This window comes from Mytilus californianus, unplaced genomic scaffold (assembly GCF_021869535.1).
Source record: "Mytilus californianus isolate M0D057914Y unplaced genomic scaffold, xbMytCali1.0.p SCAF_6, whole genome shotgun sequence".
In the NCBI taxonomy this organism is placed as follows: Eukaryota; Metazoa; Mollusca; class Bivalvia; order Mytilida; family Mytilidae; genus Mytilus; species Mytilus californianus.
In genome coordinates, this window is record NW_026262712.1 from 77,911,926 (window position 1) to 77,928,911 (window position 16,986).

General features: G+C 32.7%; 1 long non-coding RNA gene across 1 annotated transcript; it reads right to left on the reverse strand.

Moving 5' to 3' along the window:
• Positions 1-6,413: 6,413 nt before the first annotated feature.
• Positions 6,414-10,589, reverse strand: LOC127705997 (uncharacterized). The gene is made up of 3 exons (XR_007984142.1): positions 9,904-10,589; positions 8,602-8,711; positions 6,414-6,538 (listed from the first exon to the last, which is right to left on the reverse strand). It is a non-coding gene; the product is annotated as an uncharacterized LOC127705997 (long non-coding RNA).
• Positions 10,590-16,986: the final 6,397 nt, after the last annotated feature.

A 16,986-nucleotide genomic window follows, 5' to 3' on the forward strand; every position in this document is an offset into this window, starting at 1 on the left:
ACCTTTCTGAAATTGTACTACAAGGTTCCATATATCAAAGGGAAAGCTGGAATTGAGTTTGGGGGTAATTGCCTGTAACGTTAAGGAATAAGGGGCCAAAAATAAGCATTTTTCTAGTTTCCAGACAATAACTTGTGTTAAAGTGTATGGATCTCTCTGAAATTGTATTGCAAGGTACCATACCACAAAGGGAAGGCTGGGATTGATTTTGGGGGTAATTGCCTCAAAACTTTAGGAATTACGGACCAAAAAGGAGCAAAAAACAAGCATTTTTCTAGTTTCAGGACAATAACTTGTGTGTAAGTGTATGGATCTTTATGAAATTGTACTACAAGGTTCCATATCACAAAGGGAAAGCTGGGTTTGAGTTTGGGGGTAATTGCCCTAAATGTTTAGGAATTTGGGGCCAAAAAGGTGCCAAAAAACAAGCATTTTTCTAGTTTCCAGACAATAACATGTGTTCAAGTGTATGGATCTCTCTGAAATTGTACTGCAAGGTACCATACCACAAAGGGAAGGCTGGGATTGATTTTGGGGGTAATTGCCTCAAAATTTTAGGAATTAGGGGCCAAAAAGGGGCAAAAAACAAGCATTTTTCTAGTTTCAGGACAATAACTTGTGTGTAAGTGTATGGATCTTTATGAAATTGTACTACAAAGTTCCATATCACAAAGGGAAAGCTGGGTTTGAGTTTGGGGGTAATTGCCCTAAACGTTTAGGAATTGGGGGCCAAAAAAGGGCAAAAAAACAAGCATTTTTCTAGTTTCAAGACAATAACTTGTGTTCAAGGGTATGGATCTCTCTGAAATTGTACTGCAAGGTACCATACCACAAAGGGAAGGCTGGGATTGAGTTTGGGGTGATGAATCATAAGGGGGTTCAATAAATTGGGGGGGGGGGGATTTTTTTTCCCTTTTTTTCCTTTTTTTTTTCTTTAAAATTTTCAGTTTATTATTAAAGTTGGTTATTTCTGATTTAAATATAAAAGCAAATAATAATGATATGGTTTGAATAGGTAAATTAGAATTTTTTAAGTTCTTAGACCACATTCATTCTGTGTCAGAAACCTATGCTGTGTCAAATATTTTATCACAATCCAAATTCAGTGCTGTATCAAGCTTGAATGTTGTGTCCATACTTGCCCCAACTGTTCAGGGTTCGACCTCTGCGGTCGTATCAAGCTGCCCCCAGCGAAGCATTTTTTTAAGTATGTAAAGATGGCTTTCTTATACCAAGACAGATGAAATTTATCATTTCTTCTCAACAAAAAAATAGGTGGCAGATACCAATGAGAGGTTTATAAGTAATAAGTCGGAAGAAAAACTGACAATGCCATCACAAAAAATGAAAAACATGTCCACAAAACACTGCATAGAAAAACTAATGACTGAGTAACACGAAACCCCACAAAAAACCTGGCTTATTCTCAGATACTCTGGAAGGGTAACAGATGCTAAACCTGTCATGTTGCTCTTAATAAGTTAAAAAAAAAATACAAAAGATTTATTCCATGGTATACATGTCTATACTATGATCTTTACTTCATTTTATAAGTCAGCTATCAATGTTAAGTTTTTGTTATTAGGTCCTTTTCTCAAGTTCTGTTAGTAATAGGTCGCCTATATTGGATGTATAGAATGATTGTAGGATGAACAAGTCCATCTGACAGGTTCATTATATTAGTTAAGTTATGATTAATATAAAAATAAGGTCATTTTCTAAGATACTATAAGTAAAAGGTCAACTAAATTGGGTGTATAGAGTGACTGTAAGGTGTATATGTCCTTCTGAAAAGGTTCCTCTGACCTTTACCTCATTTATTTTTGCTTCATTCATCAATGTTAAGTTTTTGTGATCAGTTTTGTTGAGCCTGCGACATTTTTGTCGCAAAAGCGAGGCAGAGCCATCCTAGATCCTGTTGTTGGCGTCATCAACAATTAGGTTCAGGCTGTGGTTAAAGTATTTTTTTAGACATCAATAACTTTGTCAAACCTCCATGGAATTTTATGAAATTTGGACAGAAGCTTGTTTATGACCAAAAGACAGTATCCAGAGTGAAATTTTAAAATATTTATTTTCATTTTTCAGAATTTTACTGATAAATGGACTTAGTTTTTTACAGATAACATTTACAGACAGTCTGGGATTAAATATTTTTGACACGATAAATTTGTAAACCTTCATGGATTGTTATGAATCTTGGACAAAAGCTTATCTTCAAGACCAAGAAATAGCATCTAAAGAAAAAGTCTGATTTCTTTTTAATAAATTCTATATTTAACTGGTCCAAGGACACAGTTATCGGCCTTTGGTTTTTGTTGTCTACGAATATAGTCCCTAGTGTGAACAGTGTATAACTTGCATTTTTTTTTGATACACTTTCCCAATTTATTTCTTGATATTTATTGCATGAAATATTAAGTAAGGGGATGAAATTACATGTTTAAAAAAATTTGGGTGCTGAATCTTTATGTTAAGTAGTGATTTGGTCCAGTTAAAAAAGGTCAAAAATTAGAATGTCTGAAGCTGTCAAACTGAATTTTAGCCCCCCCTTAACACAGAATTGTCAATATTTTGAGTTAGAGCTGGTAGAAGTTTCTATAATTTTGATATTATTTGTATCAATAGTAGTACACTACACTGTAAAAATCTTTTTGAGATAGAGCAGGTGCGATTTTTTAAATTTGAATTTACTGTCTAAAAGAAATGCACTACGAAATAACTGTGTTCTCGGGCCTAAGAGATGAATTCCGTAAATGTAGATTTTGTACTTTGGCAACTTTCCTGAATGGTTTGCTGGTTTCAATTTGTTAAACTCAATAAAAGTAAAGGATTTACATCTTTGCTTGACAGAAATTCTGTTAAAATGTCCCATTTTGGCATTATACGGCTAAAATAAGCATTTTAAAGCAGTTTCCATTTTATGCCTAAGAGCCATGCTGACTTTCTATCTGACAGCTTTTTATGTTCCTGATATTTGTGTTTCTATGCTTAAATCAAATTTAATTAACCATTTGTGAACTCTGAATCTAGAGAAAAGTAGATTATCACAGAAAAAATGTGCAGAATATTTGTATTTATGTCCCTGGTTAAATGGCCTGTTTGATGTATGTGAAATGTGAAGAGCTTTGTACATAAAATCTGTAGTCCATCACAAATATTTCACTAAGTCTGTAAAAAAAAACCTCTACAATGATCAGTACACCCTATTCATTTCATATGCTACCATAATTTTCTTCTTTAGGATAGTAAGTTGTTCAAGTATATGCCAATTGAGACTAAAACTACATGCAAGTTTTCCATTGAAAAGTGAAAAACTGGTCATCAGACCATACTGTCTGCAAAAAAAAGTTGAATTCAAGAGTCCTTTTGCAATTAGACTTCTTGTATCATGACATCTTAGTATAGAAATGAGCAAAAAGTAAAAAATTTCTATTTCTTATAGCCTCTGTGTGCATTTTTATATGTAAATATTGGCTACGGCCTAAATCGACTCTAAATAATTCTCAGTCTTACTTGGCCTAAGACCATTTTTTTCTCATGTGGTATGCTTTTTGTAACTTTTTCTTTACATTTAAAGTACATTTAATATATATGAAAGAATAATGTATGGTTAAAAAACTTAAAAAACTTCAAATTGGTTGAAAAAAATGCATGTTTATGTAAGGCTTCCCTTAATTGGAAAATCTCTATTTTCAGGCACAGACTCATATAAATTTGACTTTTGAATAGCTGTAATAAATCTGATAAATCAAACCAGTGTTCCGTTGCTTTTAATACCTATTATATTATATTCAAGAGTATTTAAAAAGCACATTTTTGCAATATTTAAATTTTTTAGGCCAAAATCTTGACAGTTGAAAATATTTGATTTAAACGTCAAAAAAATACATCCAAATTTCAATATTAAAATGGCCCTAGTTTCTATAATATATATCTTATGGCCATGAAACTTAGCCAACTATCTTATAATTTCCTAAGCTTATGTCATGCAAAGTTTTATTAAAATTGGTCAAGTCTTTCTATCCTATTAGGTCCAAGGACACAGTTATCGTCCTTTGGTTTTCGTTGTCTACGAATATAGTCCCTAGTGTGAACAGTGTATAACTTGCATTTTTTTTGATACACTTTCCCAATTTATTTCTTGATATTTTATGCATGAAATATTAAGTAAGGGGATGAAATTACATGTTAAAAAAATTTGGGTGCTGAATCTTTATGTTAAGTAGTGATTTGGTCCAGTTAAAAAAGGTCAAAAATTAGAATGTCTGAAGCTGTCAAACTGAATTTTAGCCCCCCTTAACACAGAATTGTCAATATTTTGAGTTAGATCTGGTAGAAGTTTCTATAATTTTGATATTATTTGTATCAATAGTAGTACACTACACTGTAAAAATCTTTTTGAGATAGAGCAGGTGCGATTTTTTTAATTTGAATTTATTGTCTAAAAGAAATGCACTACGAAATAACTGTGTTCTCTGGCCAACTGATAAGTCAACATTACACTTTTACACTAACAGCAGCAATCGCAGGAGAGATACAGGGTTCAACAGAACCCCTTACAAATTTGTCATATACTAAATGTAATCATCAAATCTGTTGAGTGAATAGAATTATTGTTAGATGTACATTAATTTTATAACAATAACAGGATGCTGTATGATTTCAGCTATCCACAAGAGTACAAGTGATCTGGATGGAGGCAACTAAAGGTTACTGTACACTTTTCAACAATGAGCAAAATCCATACCCTCTACCATATGTGCCTCTGACATGTTTCATAATTTGACATTTACTTCATTTTTGTGATTCATTGATTATGTTAAGTTTCTGATATACCTGTAGTAAAACCTTGATCTTAAAGACATTCAACATAATCAACATAATATTCATCCATAATGGGAAAAGAATAAAGATATTCAGCATGTGCACTCTGGTCTTTTAAATTTCATGGTCCATGCTGAATGAGTAGAGTTCATACTGGTAGGACCTGTTTAAAAATGAAGAATAAAAAACCATAAGACAGGCAACACCTTTGTCTAAAGAAAAGGATAAACAACAGTCCACTAACGTAGTGAACTCTTGAAGCTTCTGCCATAGCAGATAGAAATATGTTTCTTGTTAACCCAAAGACATTACCAAATAATAAACCATCATTGAATGAATTTCTTCAAATTGAAATATGCTAAAACATAACTGAGTGGAAATGTTAATAGATGCCCAGCAAACACAAAAACATCTTTAAAATGTTTTTAAAATGTTGTGTCTAATGTCATGAAAATATCACAAAAAAACGTGAGAAAAACATTAAATGTATGGTAGAATATATATCGCTAAAACGTTTTCTAATATATTTTCTAAAATATTTGCATAATATAATTAAAATGTTGTAAAGAAATATCATGATAATGTGAAAAACAATGGCGTATAAAACATTTTGATAATCTTTTAAAAAATATTTTCTACAAATATTTTCTGAACGTTTGAAAAACATCATGAACATCAAATAATGTTATAAAAATGTTTTTTGGATGTTTTCTTGCAAGTGAGACTGTCCCTAAAAAATGTTTTCAAAATGTTTTAGGAAGATGTTTTTGGTTGATATCTAGATCATATCAATATAAAATTTTCTCTCCTTTTGATTGAGTTTCCTGCTTTTTTAAATAACATATCATTAGTTAAATGTATTTATACACAGTGATTAATTCTATATACAAACAAGAATAAATCAGTTGTTTTGCTAAGCATATGAAATTCACAATTCAAAGTCTCTAAAAACAAGAAGTATCTACAAATTTTGACACATCCAAAATGGCAGACACAACTCATCATGGTCAAGCCACTTACCAAATATGAAGTCATTCTGTTCATCAACATTACTAATTAAAGTAATGAAAAATTTGAGAACATTCAACATTTTGAAATACAATGTATAAGCAAACAGGAAACAGGTGCTAGATACAAAAATGTTCACACATCACAGTTCATCACTATCAAGCAGCTCATTAAATATGAACTCATCTTTATCAGCATTTTTGGGAAAAACAGTGATGAAAATATTTGTTGGACAAAATCCGACAAATATAGGTGGACAGACGATTGACAGTGCAAGAATGCCCACATTCCAACCACAATGGTATAATGTTTAGTTTTTCACTCTCAACTTTTATTACCTATCTTATACACATCATGCATATGTCAACCAAAACATGCATGACATATATGCCATTAGACATTATGCAAACATTATACACATTTTTAAGTTCAAGTTACATTGACTAAAACTTGTGTCCCAAATTCAGATTTTTCAATACAACTTCTCTTTCTAAACTAAAACGCTACACTTCTAATAGGGTTACATCTTAAGTCAATAATCATTGATAATTGGCTGAAGAGATGAGAACAAAACACCATTTTACATCAACTACATGTATTTGATTTATTTAAGAATACATTGAAAAGTCAATCAATTGTGTTATTCAAAATCACTTGGAATGTCTTGTAGTGTCTTATATCTTTTTCTTGCTGTGCCATGCTTCTGAAAAAAAAATTAATCTTACATTCATATATAAACTTCTTGCACATTCCTTTATCATAGAACGATTCACGTTGCCTGAAGGATATACATCCCCTCCCCTTTAAAGTTTTGAAACAAATAACGATGATAGTCTGTCGGAAGGGGAAAATAAATGGCTGACCGTGTTAAGAGAGAGCAATATGCCACGCTGAACTTCATTTAGTTATTTAAACAAGAGTGCACACGCTGAAATGTCTCGCCTTCTTTACTAATCATTGATATTATGTTGATAGTCTTAAATATAAAGCTTTACTACAACTATCACATACACTTAACATGATCCAAGAAAATGAGGTCACGGTCATATAAACCAAACAAGAAATACATGTACACCTTACAATCATTCAATACCCTCAATATAGTTGACCTATTGTTTATAGTTTCTAAGATACAGACTAAATCAAGAAAACTAAACATTGACCAATGAACCATGAAAATGAGGTCAAGGTCAGATGAACCATGCCAGGCAGACATGTACAGCTTGCAATCCTTCCATACAACAAATATAGTTGACCTATTGCTTATAGTATTAGAAAAACAGACCAAAACACAAAAACTTTACACTGAGCAATGAACCGTGAAAATGAGGTCAAGGTCAAATAAAACATGCAAGACTGACATGTACATCATAAAATATTTCCATACACCAAATATAGATGACCTATTGCATATAGTATTAGAAAAAAAGACCAAAACTCAAAAACTTAACTTTGACCACTGAACCATGAAAATGAGGTCAAGGTCAGAAGACACCTGCCAGCTAGACATGTACACCTTACAATCATTCCATACACTAAATATAGTAGACCTATTGCATACAGTATAAGAAAAACAGACCAAAACACAAACACTTAACTATAACCACTGAACCATGAAAATGAGGTCAAGGTCAGATGACACCTGCCAGTTGGACACGTACACCTTACAGTCCTTCCATACACAGAATATGCTAGACCTATTGCTTTTAGTATCTGAGATATGGACTTGACCACCAAAACTTAACCTTGTTCACTGATCCATGAAACGAGGTTGAGGTCAAGTGAAAACTGTCTGACGGGCATGAGGACCTTGCAAGGTATGCACATACCAAATATAGTTATCCTATTACTCATAATAAGATAGAAATTAACATTACAAAAAATGTTAACTTTTTTTTCAAGTAGTCACTGAACCATGAAAATGAGGTCAAGGACAATGGACATGTGACAGATGGAAACTTCGTAACATAAGGCATCTATATACAAAGTATGAAGCATCCAGGTCTTCCACCTTCTAAAATATAAAGCTTTTAAGAAGTTAGCTAACGCCGCCGCCGCCGGATAACTATCCCTATGTTGAGCTTTCTGCGACAAAAGTCGCCGGCTCGACAAAAAAACCTCATAAAAAACTTTAGACTAGATATGTGTCCAGTCAAGAGTCTTATTTCATTATACTCGTTGATTGTTGTCTATCATATTTTATTTCTTTTATTGTTTTGTATAAATCAGGCTGTTGTTTTTCTTGTTTTTTTTTAGTTTTCATTAAATGCATTGTATCATGTAGGGGCCTTTAAAAGCCGTGCTACATAATGTCATTAAACATCTTATTTTAAGTGTTAAACTCTGTAGAGTGACATAGTTTATAACTTGTCATTTGAATCTACATGTAAGGGCATATGATACAGTCCTAGAAGTATACTATAGGCACATAACAACTTATCGAAATGTTACGCATTGTTTTCGCAATGATGATAATAATATAACTTAACTTCCGAGAAACACACAGATGTCATTAAATGAGTTGTTTATATGTATTTGAAATACTTCAAAGGAAAGCAAATATGTTGTTTATGAAAGCACACTGTTGGACTAAAAGATTGATTTAAACAGATAACTTGTTTCTATTTTGTCACAAAAAAATAATTTATTCAAATATCCAGATATCTTTTCTGTATTGTATGCCCTTAATCTTGAATGTAATGCATTGTTTATGCTAAATATTTGAATTAAATATGGAATAACAGTAATTCTGTATGAAAATCTTACTTCAAAAAAAAAATCTCCTGAAAGGTTGAAGACATTCCAAAGAACCTGCGCCACTTCCAAATTGTAAACCTGCATATTGAACTTGTCCTTTGTGGCTTTTCTTTTAGCTCCTGTTAAAAAAATAAAAGATACATAGTATGTACATTGTGTGTATGAAGCAATAAATATAATTTTAAGCAACAGTTTATATTATCTTGCTTGTACTGAAGTCTTACATAGTCTTTGTAATGTTCATTAAGCTGTTAAGGGAAGTTTAATTTACTGTTTTGCAAAAAAATACATACACTGATTTTACTAGAAAAAAAAAATCTCCATATTCAAATGGTGCTTATATTAGTGTTATTGTAACTTGTTTGTGTGCCTCGGAAACAAGGTATTGAGTCATGCTTATTGCAATAGTTGTCGTTGGTTTAAGTCTGTCAAATTTCTTTTTCATAATGTGTATTTAATGTAGGCAGTTAGTTGTTTTGTTTCAATTGTGTTGAGAAAAATTTAACATTTGTTTGTCAAGGCTTCAAAGTGGACTATATGGTATTGGTTTTCTCAGTTTTGAAAGCTGTACAGTGACCTATAATTTCTTTTATCCAAGTCATTTAAATTCTGGTGGATAGCTGTCTCATACACCTTATCGCTATTTCAGTATTTGGAAATCTGTCCCGCTTGAACTTTTTACGTCAGCATACGTCATACAATAATACACCTTATCGCTATTCCCGCTTGACCCGAGAATTTATCCTGCTTGAACTTTTGACATAAAAAAACAATCACTTTTCCATTGTGGCATCAGATATTTTTTATGATGACGTCAAAATTTTAAGGGAACTTGTGACAGTTGTGTGATGTCCAATAATGGCGGACAAATAGCGATAAGGTGTATTACTTTCAATTGTGGTGCCAAATATTTTTAATATGACGTCAACATTTTACGGGAACTTTTGTGATGTCCATGGCCAGTAATGGCGGACAAATAGTGATAAGGTGTATTGGCAATCAAACACACAAGCCACATATCCTTATAATTTTTTTATATCAATGAACAAATTCATAATTGGTGTACGTAGATGCTTGAACAGTGGCGGATTTAGGGGCCCCGACCCCCTTATGGAGCTACTTATAAGATAAATGTATAGACTATTTACAAGTATCACTCCAAACGTTTGCTTGCCTTGGGCAGGGGCCCCCCTTTTTTCAAAACCTTGATCCGCACCTCCAGAAACAGATCTGATGTAATTTGGTTCCGATTATGATTGAACACACACAATGAATGCACAAGTTTCATCTTAACAGATTAACCATTCTTACCGAGTGAGTATATATCGCGTAACAAACAATTTTCTTGGCTCTCTTTGTTGATATCCTGTCTTCGTTTCAAAATTCAAATTTCAAAATCATTTCCGGTGATAAAACAAAAGTCGATTCCGGAAAAGATCGGTTTTCCGTAAGGCATATAAACGATACGAAAATTGAACTTAGTACAGTTACAGTTTTCATTTCTTAATTTCTAAAATATACACGAACGAAATGAATAAACATTAAAGAAAGGTGATTGTTTATTAATACATTATTGCTCTATTTAATGTTGACTCTTTTGAATTTTAATATAAGAAGGAATAAAATCTGACTTCAAGGATCTTCAAGATATCAATTAAGGATTTCAACCATAGTATCTTGCTTGTCATGATATTGATGAAATGTAGTACTATATCTTATCCTGAAAAAAAAAACGAGCTTATTCCACAAAACGTTGTTTGTGGGGTTTTGAATAAAGTTTAAATAAAATATTATTTTTATATCCGTAAAATGTTGAATAAAATATCAGTAAGACTATTAAGTAATGTGTATGTCAGAATATTTTATAGAAAACATTTAGCTGATATTTTTCAGATGTTTTGTGTAAAACATTTTAATTTTACGTTATAAAACATTTTATGCAAATAGCAAAACTATATTTTCTGTAAAACATTTTTTTGCAGAATGTTTTTTGGATATTTGGAAAATATTTACTTTAAATGTTGCTAAAATATAAAATACCAATTGAAGAAAATATTATTTTTTTATATTATAAAATATCTACGGGATATTTTAGAACAATGTTTGAGAACATGAATCAAAGATATTAGCAAATAATATTTTGTTAATGTTGTAAAAAACATTTTACTTAAATGTTAGAAATAAAACATTTCAAAAACAATAAAATAAACATTTTTTTTATGTTTAAATGATATCTTATTGAAATATTTTGTGTGAGACGTCGATATGACATTTCAAAAATGTTTTTAAAATGTTGTGTGTTTGCTGGGTGAAGAACAAAGTTTTTCGAGACAAAAATGCAAACCAAGTTGAACATGTTTTTGCTGTTACTTTATTTCATGTTTAGCCCTTTTCAGGCCCAGGACTGAAAAAAACCCACAGACATTAACAAATAAAATTTCACAAAAACCACAAGTAAACAAAAGCAAAAGCAACATGAATTCCAACAAAATAAAAATCAAGACAAAGTCAGGTGCTCCAGATAGTAAAGCAGTTCCTTCACCACTATTACCTCGTGGTTTAACACATGACCAGTGAAAATCACATTTGATGATGTCACAAGCAAGGACTTCAGATACGGTATGCTCTCGAAATCCTTTTTCTTCTAAAATCACAATCTGAATGCCTTTGGTGTATAAACATTTACATTCCATTATTTAAAAAATAAAACTGGCATCACTTTTGTAACCTTTAGTAATGTTAATAAATAATGTTTAATTTTAAGCTAATGTATGATTTGTAATCCATTGCCCTTTATGTTTTTACATTTTCGTCATCCCACAACGTGCTGATCCAATTTGAATCAAAGTGGCAGGGATAATTATCAAAGATTATTTTTTTTATTTTAAAATTTGTATTTTGTATAGATGAAGAAAAAACATTGCCCATTGAGGTATATCAATTATAATTTGATTTCCTGAATTTATGGTCAAGTTATTTTAAACTTATAGGAATAACGTTTTGAAATACCTTTAGTTGTGCTGAATGGGAGACATACATATCGGCAAAGATTCAACAAAAGTGACCACTAAATCCTGTGAGAAAACATCTTTTCATCCTCACCTCTAAAACTACTAGCCCAATAATTATATGAACTAAATTTGATGTTGAATAAACCACTGCACAGATAACGTTTGAAAGAACTTGTATAGCAATACTTCATTTCAATTTGATATAAAGAAAAATTATTTTTCCAATAACATTTTGAAAGATTTTTTTTACAATTGATTATTTCACATACATGTGTATCAATACTGAAATCTTGATCTTTTGATGTTTTACCGAAAAGGCAGTGGTTTAATTTTGGAGTGTCAAATGTTTTGTCAATACAGTATTTTATTTTAATGCCAAATTCATACGAACCATTGATCAATTTGTTAAAGAGAAAAAAAAAACATAATCATAATAAATGAGAATGCCAGATAATTTTATATTTATTGATTGAAGTTAAATAAAGATTAAAAAAAACAAATCAAACGTTTTCTCATGATGCTATTTCTTGATCTAGCAGATAAGTGTGTGTACATGTTTCATACCAATCCATTAAGGTTTGCAAATTTATCTTATCAAATTAATGTTAACTGCAAAAAACTAACATATATGTCTAGCAGTAAAATACTGAACAATGAAACAAAGAATGTAATAAATTTTGCCGAACAAATTATCTCTTAATCATGAAAAAGCTCCTACCAAAGTTTCATGAAAACAAATGAACGTTTGACAAACTTTAACCCCAGACTGTTGTTACTTGTTACTGCAAAATAAAGTAAGTTCTTTCATCAGTAAAATAGGAAAAATGAAAAAAAAAATATTTTTCATTATTTTGCTCTGGATACTGTCTTGATCATAAAAGCTTCTGTCAAAGTTATTGGTGACTGAAAAAAATAACCTTTAATATCAAGTTCGTAAAATCACACGTTGTTATTAAGCTTGGGCATGAAATCACATCGGGTTTTGTTCTGCCTACAGACACAGACAGCCGTAGCATTATTTGACACAACGGAATTATGAATTTTCAATTTTATGTATTTTATATGACCTTTCAAGTGATTCGAGTGTCACTGATCAGTCTTATGCACACGAAACGCATGTACCAAATATAAGCCTGATATCTTTATTTTTTTCACGACTGCTGGTAAACATTTCGTCCACGGTGGTATCACCAGTCTTGTAGTCGCAACTTTTTTGTTGACATGAAATTTCATTAATACGTTCATTTCATTTTAATTTACTGTTTATAAAATGTTGAATGATTCCAAACACTTCCTGGCATAGTTAGCCTTAATCGTATTTTGCTCAACTTTTCGGAATGTTTGCTCTTCATCAATTTCATGTTTAATTTTGCCTTCCAACTGTCCCGGTTCGAGTGCCACTGATGAGTCTTGTAAAGACGAAACGCACGTCTGGCGTACCAAATTATAAGTCTGGCATCTTTGATGAAAGAGGGTCGAAAGATACCAGAGGGACAGTCAAACTCATAGATCGAAAATAAACTGACAACGCCATGGCTAAAAAATAAAAAGACAAACAGACAAATAATAGTACAGATGACACAACATAGAAAAACTAAAGACTAAGCAACACGAACCCCACGAAAAACTGGGGGTGATCGCAGGTGCTCCGGAAGGGTAAGCACATCCTGCTCCACATGTGGCACCCGTCGTGTTGCTCATGTTATTACAAATCCGGTAAATAGTCTAATTATATCGTATCAATTGGGAGATATAAACTCCGTATGCAGGCGCTACTGGAATGTTGCTACATAGAAATGGAAAGTTCACAATTGGGAAGCTGAAATCGTCTCTTTTGTCAAACAGTTTTGTTTTCAACCGACCCTCATTGTCAATTTCTAGATGTATGTCAAGATATGAGGCAGACTTAACTGTATCTGTTGTATCCTTTATCTCTAGTTCGATGGGATAGATGCGTTCAACGTAGTGACCAAATTTTGAATTATTTAGTGAGAGAACATCATCTATATAGCGGAAAGTAAAGTTAAAGGATATTGCTAACTATTTATCTTTCTTCCTAAGAAGTTCCTGTATGAAGCCAGCCTCATAATAATAAAGAAACAAGTCGGCAAGAAGAGGGGCACAATTGGTTCCCATTGGAATGCCGACAGTCTGTTGAAAAACACGTCCTCCAAACGTAACAATTATGTTGTCAATCAAGAAATCAAGCACCTTGATAATGTCAGTTTCAGAGAATTTTTGTTTGAATCAGAGTGATTCTTTACAAAGTAGGATTTATCCCTCCCCAAGACAAGATACTTGTATCTGCTTTCGCCATTCTTTTTTATGAAACAAAGCAATATAAACTCTTTCAATTTGTGTTTTAGTTTGGAATCGGGAATACTTGTGTAAAGTGTAGAAAAGTCAAATGTTTTAATACTATTGCAAGATGAAAGAGTCTTAGATTGTATGTACTCTAAAAGATCTTTGGAATTTTTTAGTATCCACATCTGATTCACGCCACCTCTAGAATAGGCAGTTTCACAATAACTTTGAAGCCCGGCTTTGATTGCTGATAAAATAGATGTTAATAATTTAGAAAGTGGTTTCGTGGAGCACTTGGAAGACCCAGCAATATAACGTTGTTTGTAAGGACACTTATGTAGTTTAGGTATCCAATACTGTAACAGTGATGGAAGATCCAGTTCTTCATCTTTGGTTGAGATTCCAAAGGAACATAGAACAGACCTATGATTATCCAGGATTTCCTCTTTGGTAAGTGTCGTGAGGGTATATGTTGAGTTTCCAAGTGAATTGGTGTTGAATGAGTTTCTACAACCACTGGGTCGATGCCTCACTTTTGTGTTCACATGACATATCTTTCATATGTTCTTACTGTTCATAAATGTTGAATTTTTCGATAGACTAAGATTTTTCTTCCTTCATAGATAGTCTTAGCCGTATTTTGCACAATTTTCGGAACTTGGGATTTTCAATGCCATTCAACTTCATATTTTGATTTGCACTTCAATTGTTCTGATGTGAGCGCCACTGCTGAGTCTTGTATAGACGAAACACTTGGCTTGCGTACTAAATTATAAGCCTGGAATCTTTGATGATGTTTACAACCACTTGGTCGATGCCATTGCTGGTGAACGTTTCATCTCCGAGGGCATTACAAGTCAAGTAGTCAGCACTTTTGTGTTGACATGAAATATCTTCCATAGGTTCCTTTCAGTTCATAAAATGTTGAATCATTTGATACGCTGTGGGTTTTTCTACCTCCAGGCATAGATAGCCTTAGTCGTACTTTGCAGTTTTTCGGAATTTGGGGTTTTCAATGTTCTTCAACTTCCTATGTTGATTTTCTCTTTCAATTGTTTTGATCCGAGCGCCACTGCTGAGTCTTATATAGACGAAACGGATGAGTGGTGTACCAAATTATAAGCGTGGTATCTTTTATGAGTTTTTACAACCACGGGGGTCGATGCCATTTCTGGTGGACGTTTTGTCCCCAAGTGTATTACCAGCTCAGTAATCAGAATTTGTTGTTGACATGCAATATCATTAATACATTTATTTTATGTAACTTCAATGTTTATACAATGTTGAAGTATTCAAAACATTAAGGTCTTTTCTACCCAAGGGATATATGGCTTAGTGGTATTTTCAACAAACTTTTTGGAATTTCTATGTTTAATGCTCTTCAACTTCGTACTTCAAACTTACGATTTATATATCCAACTGTTTTGATTCGAGTGCTATCGATAAGTTTAGTGTAAACGAAACGCTCGTCTAGCGTACACATTAAAAGCCTGGTATCTTTGATGATTTATGTTCAACCCTGATCGGTCGACCATAGATATATTAATGAAATCTGGTACACTCGAAAAAGATTGTGTACAATTCTTTTTCTATTTGTGCGAAATTTATTTCTGATGCAATTACAGATTTTGAGACATAATATAAGCTACCTGCTTGTCATCTTAAAGCAAGACTGCACCAAGGCCAAATTAGTATGTATCAACCCGTAATGTTAAATCTTTAGTCATAATAAGATACAATCAGATCAGTTGGCCTTGGCAATCCTTTTTTTAAATCTTTTGTGATGTCTTAATAGGATGTTCGTCCCATGCAAATTCAGCATCTTTTTCATTAACAGACTTTGACAAGTGATCTCAGCTAAATATGGCGAAAATTTTGAGAGGTTGCTGACCAATATCCAATTTTGTCTGCAACTCAGCTTTGTTAGAAAGGAAAGGCATATCCAACACAGCTGATCCAACATGACTGACCTTGTGATGATAGGCTTACAGACAAGAAGAGAGTATTACATGACCAAAGTAAGTAACCTCGGTGACCCCGAAATCTAATTTATCATCGTTTCGTTTCACGCCACCCAACGCGAAATCTATAACATTCTTTCGCAAGTTTAAATCATGTGTCTCTCGAGTCGAGTTGTTACCAAGTATGTCATCGAGAATCGCGACCACATCGTCAAGTCGGACGTAGCACTCGCATCTATATCTAGAATTGAAATAAGTCTTTTGAGAGCAATTGAGGCTAAAGATTAGTTGCTGGAAACGAGATAGATCGTTAGGTGAATATTGGAAGTCGTTAAATGCGAAGACGGTTCGGGGAGACTATAACGGCTTAATATCCTGATTGGATATCGAATTCGGTAATATGATGACCGTTTGACAACTGAGGTTAAATATCTTTTAATGTTTTCATAGGATAGTGCGCAGTTCCATCTCAGAGTTACAACCATGCGGTCATAAAAATTTTCTAAACTCAGAAATCAACCAATTAACATACTGGATTTGGTGTTTCGAGCACAAATGTTGTACTCCGAGAATGGCTGAAACAGCTGGTTCTTTCGAATCTTAGCATACTCTGACAAATCTTTCTAAAACTGTCCGTTTATAAATTTTTAAATTATAAGAAACTAAGGTTTCAACTCCCCCAGGCAAAGTTGAACTTAGATGGATTTGGCAGTGATAGATGGTAATATAGCTCTTCAACTGTTTTTTCAAACCGTGGCTTTCAAATATTCGGCTTTGAGCGTTCCTGATGAAGGTAAATCCAGAAAAGCGCTTCGAACGCATGAAATTTATAACGTATTGTTTTCACGTTAAGAGAATTAACCCATTGGGTAGAGTTTTTACAAATTATATAGTAGTTTCACCTAAACAAGACCGACACCTTTATTAAAATATAAAGCTAATTCTTCAACACAGACACCTTAGTCATTGGTTCTACCATACAGGGCTTAGAGTCAAAGTACATGTAGTTTGGGTACTGTAAACTAAATTTACCTGAAATCTAAGCAAGACTTCATTACTCATATAGGAATGGTATCAGTATCTTTACAATAGACTCCTTTTTTACTATTAACAGACAA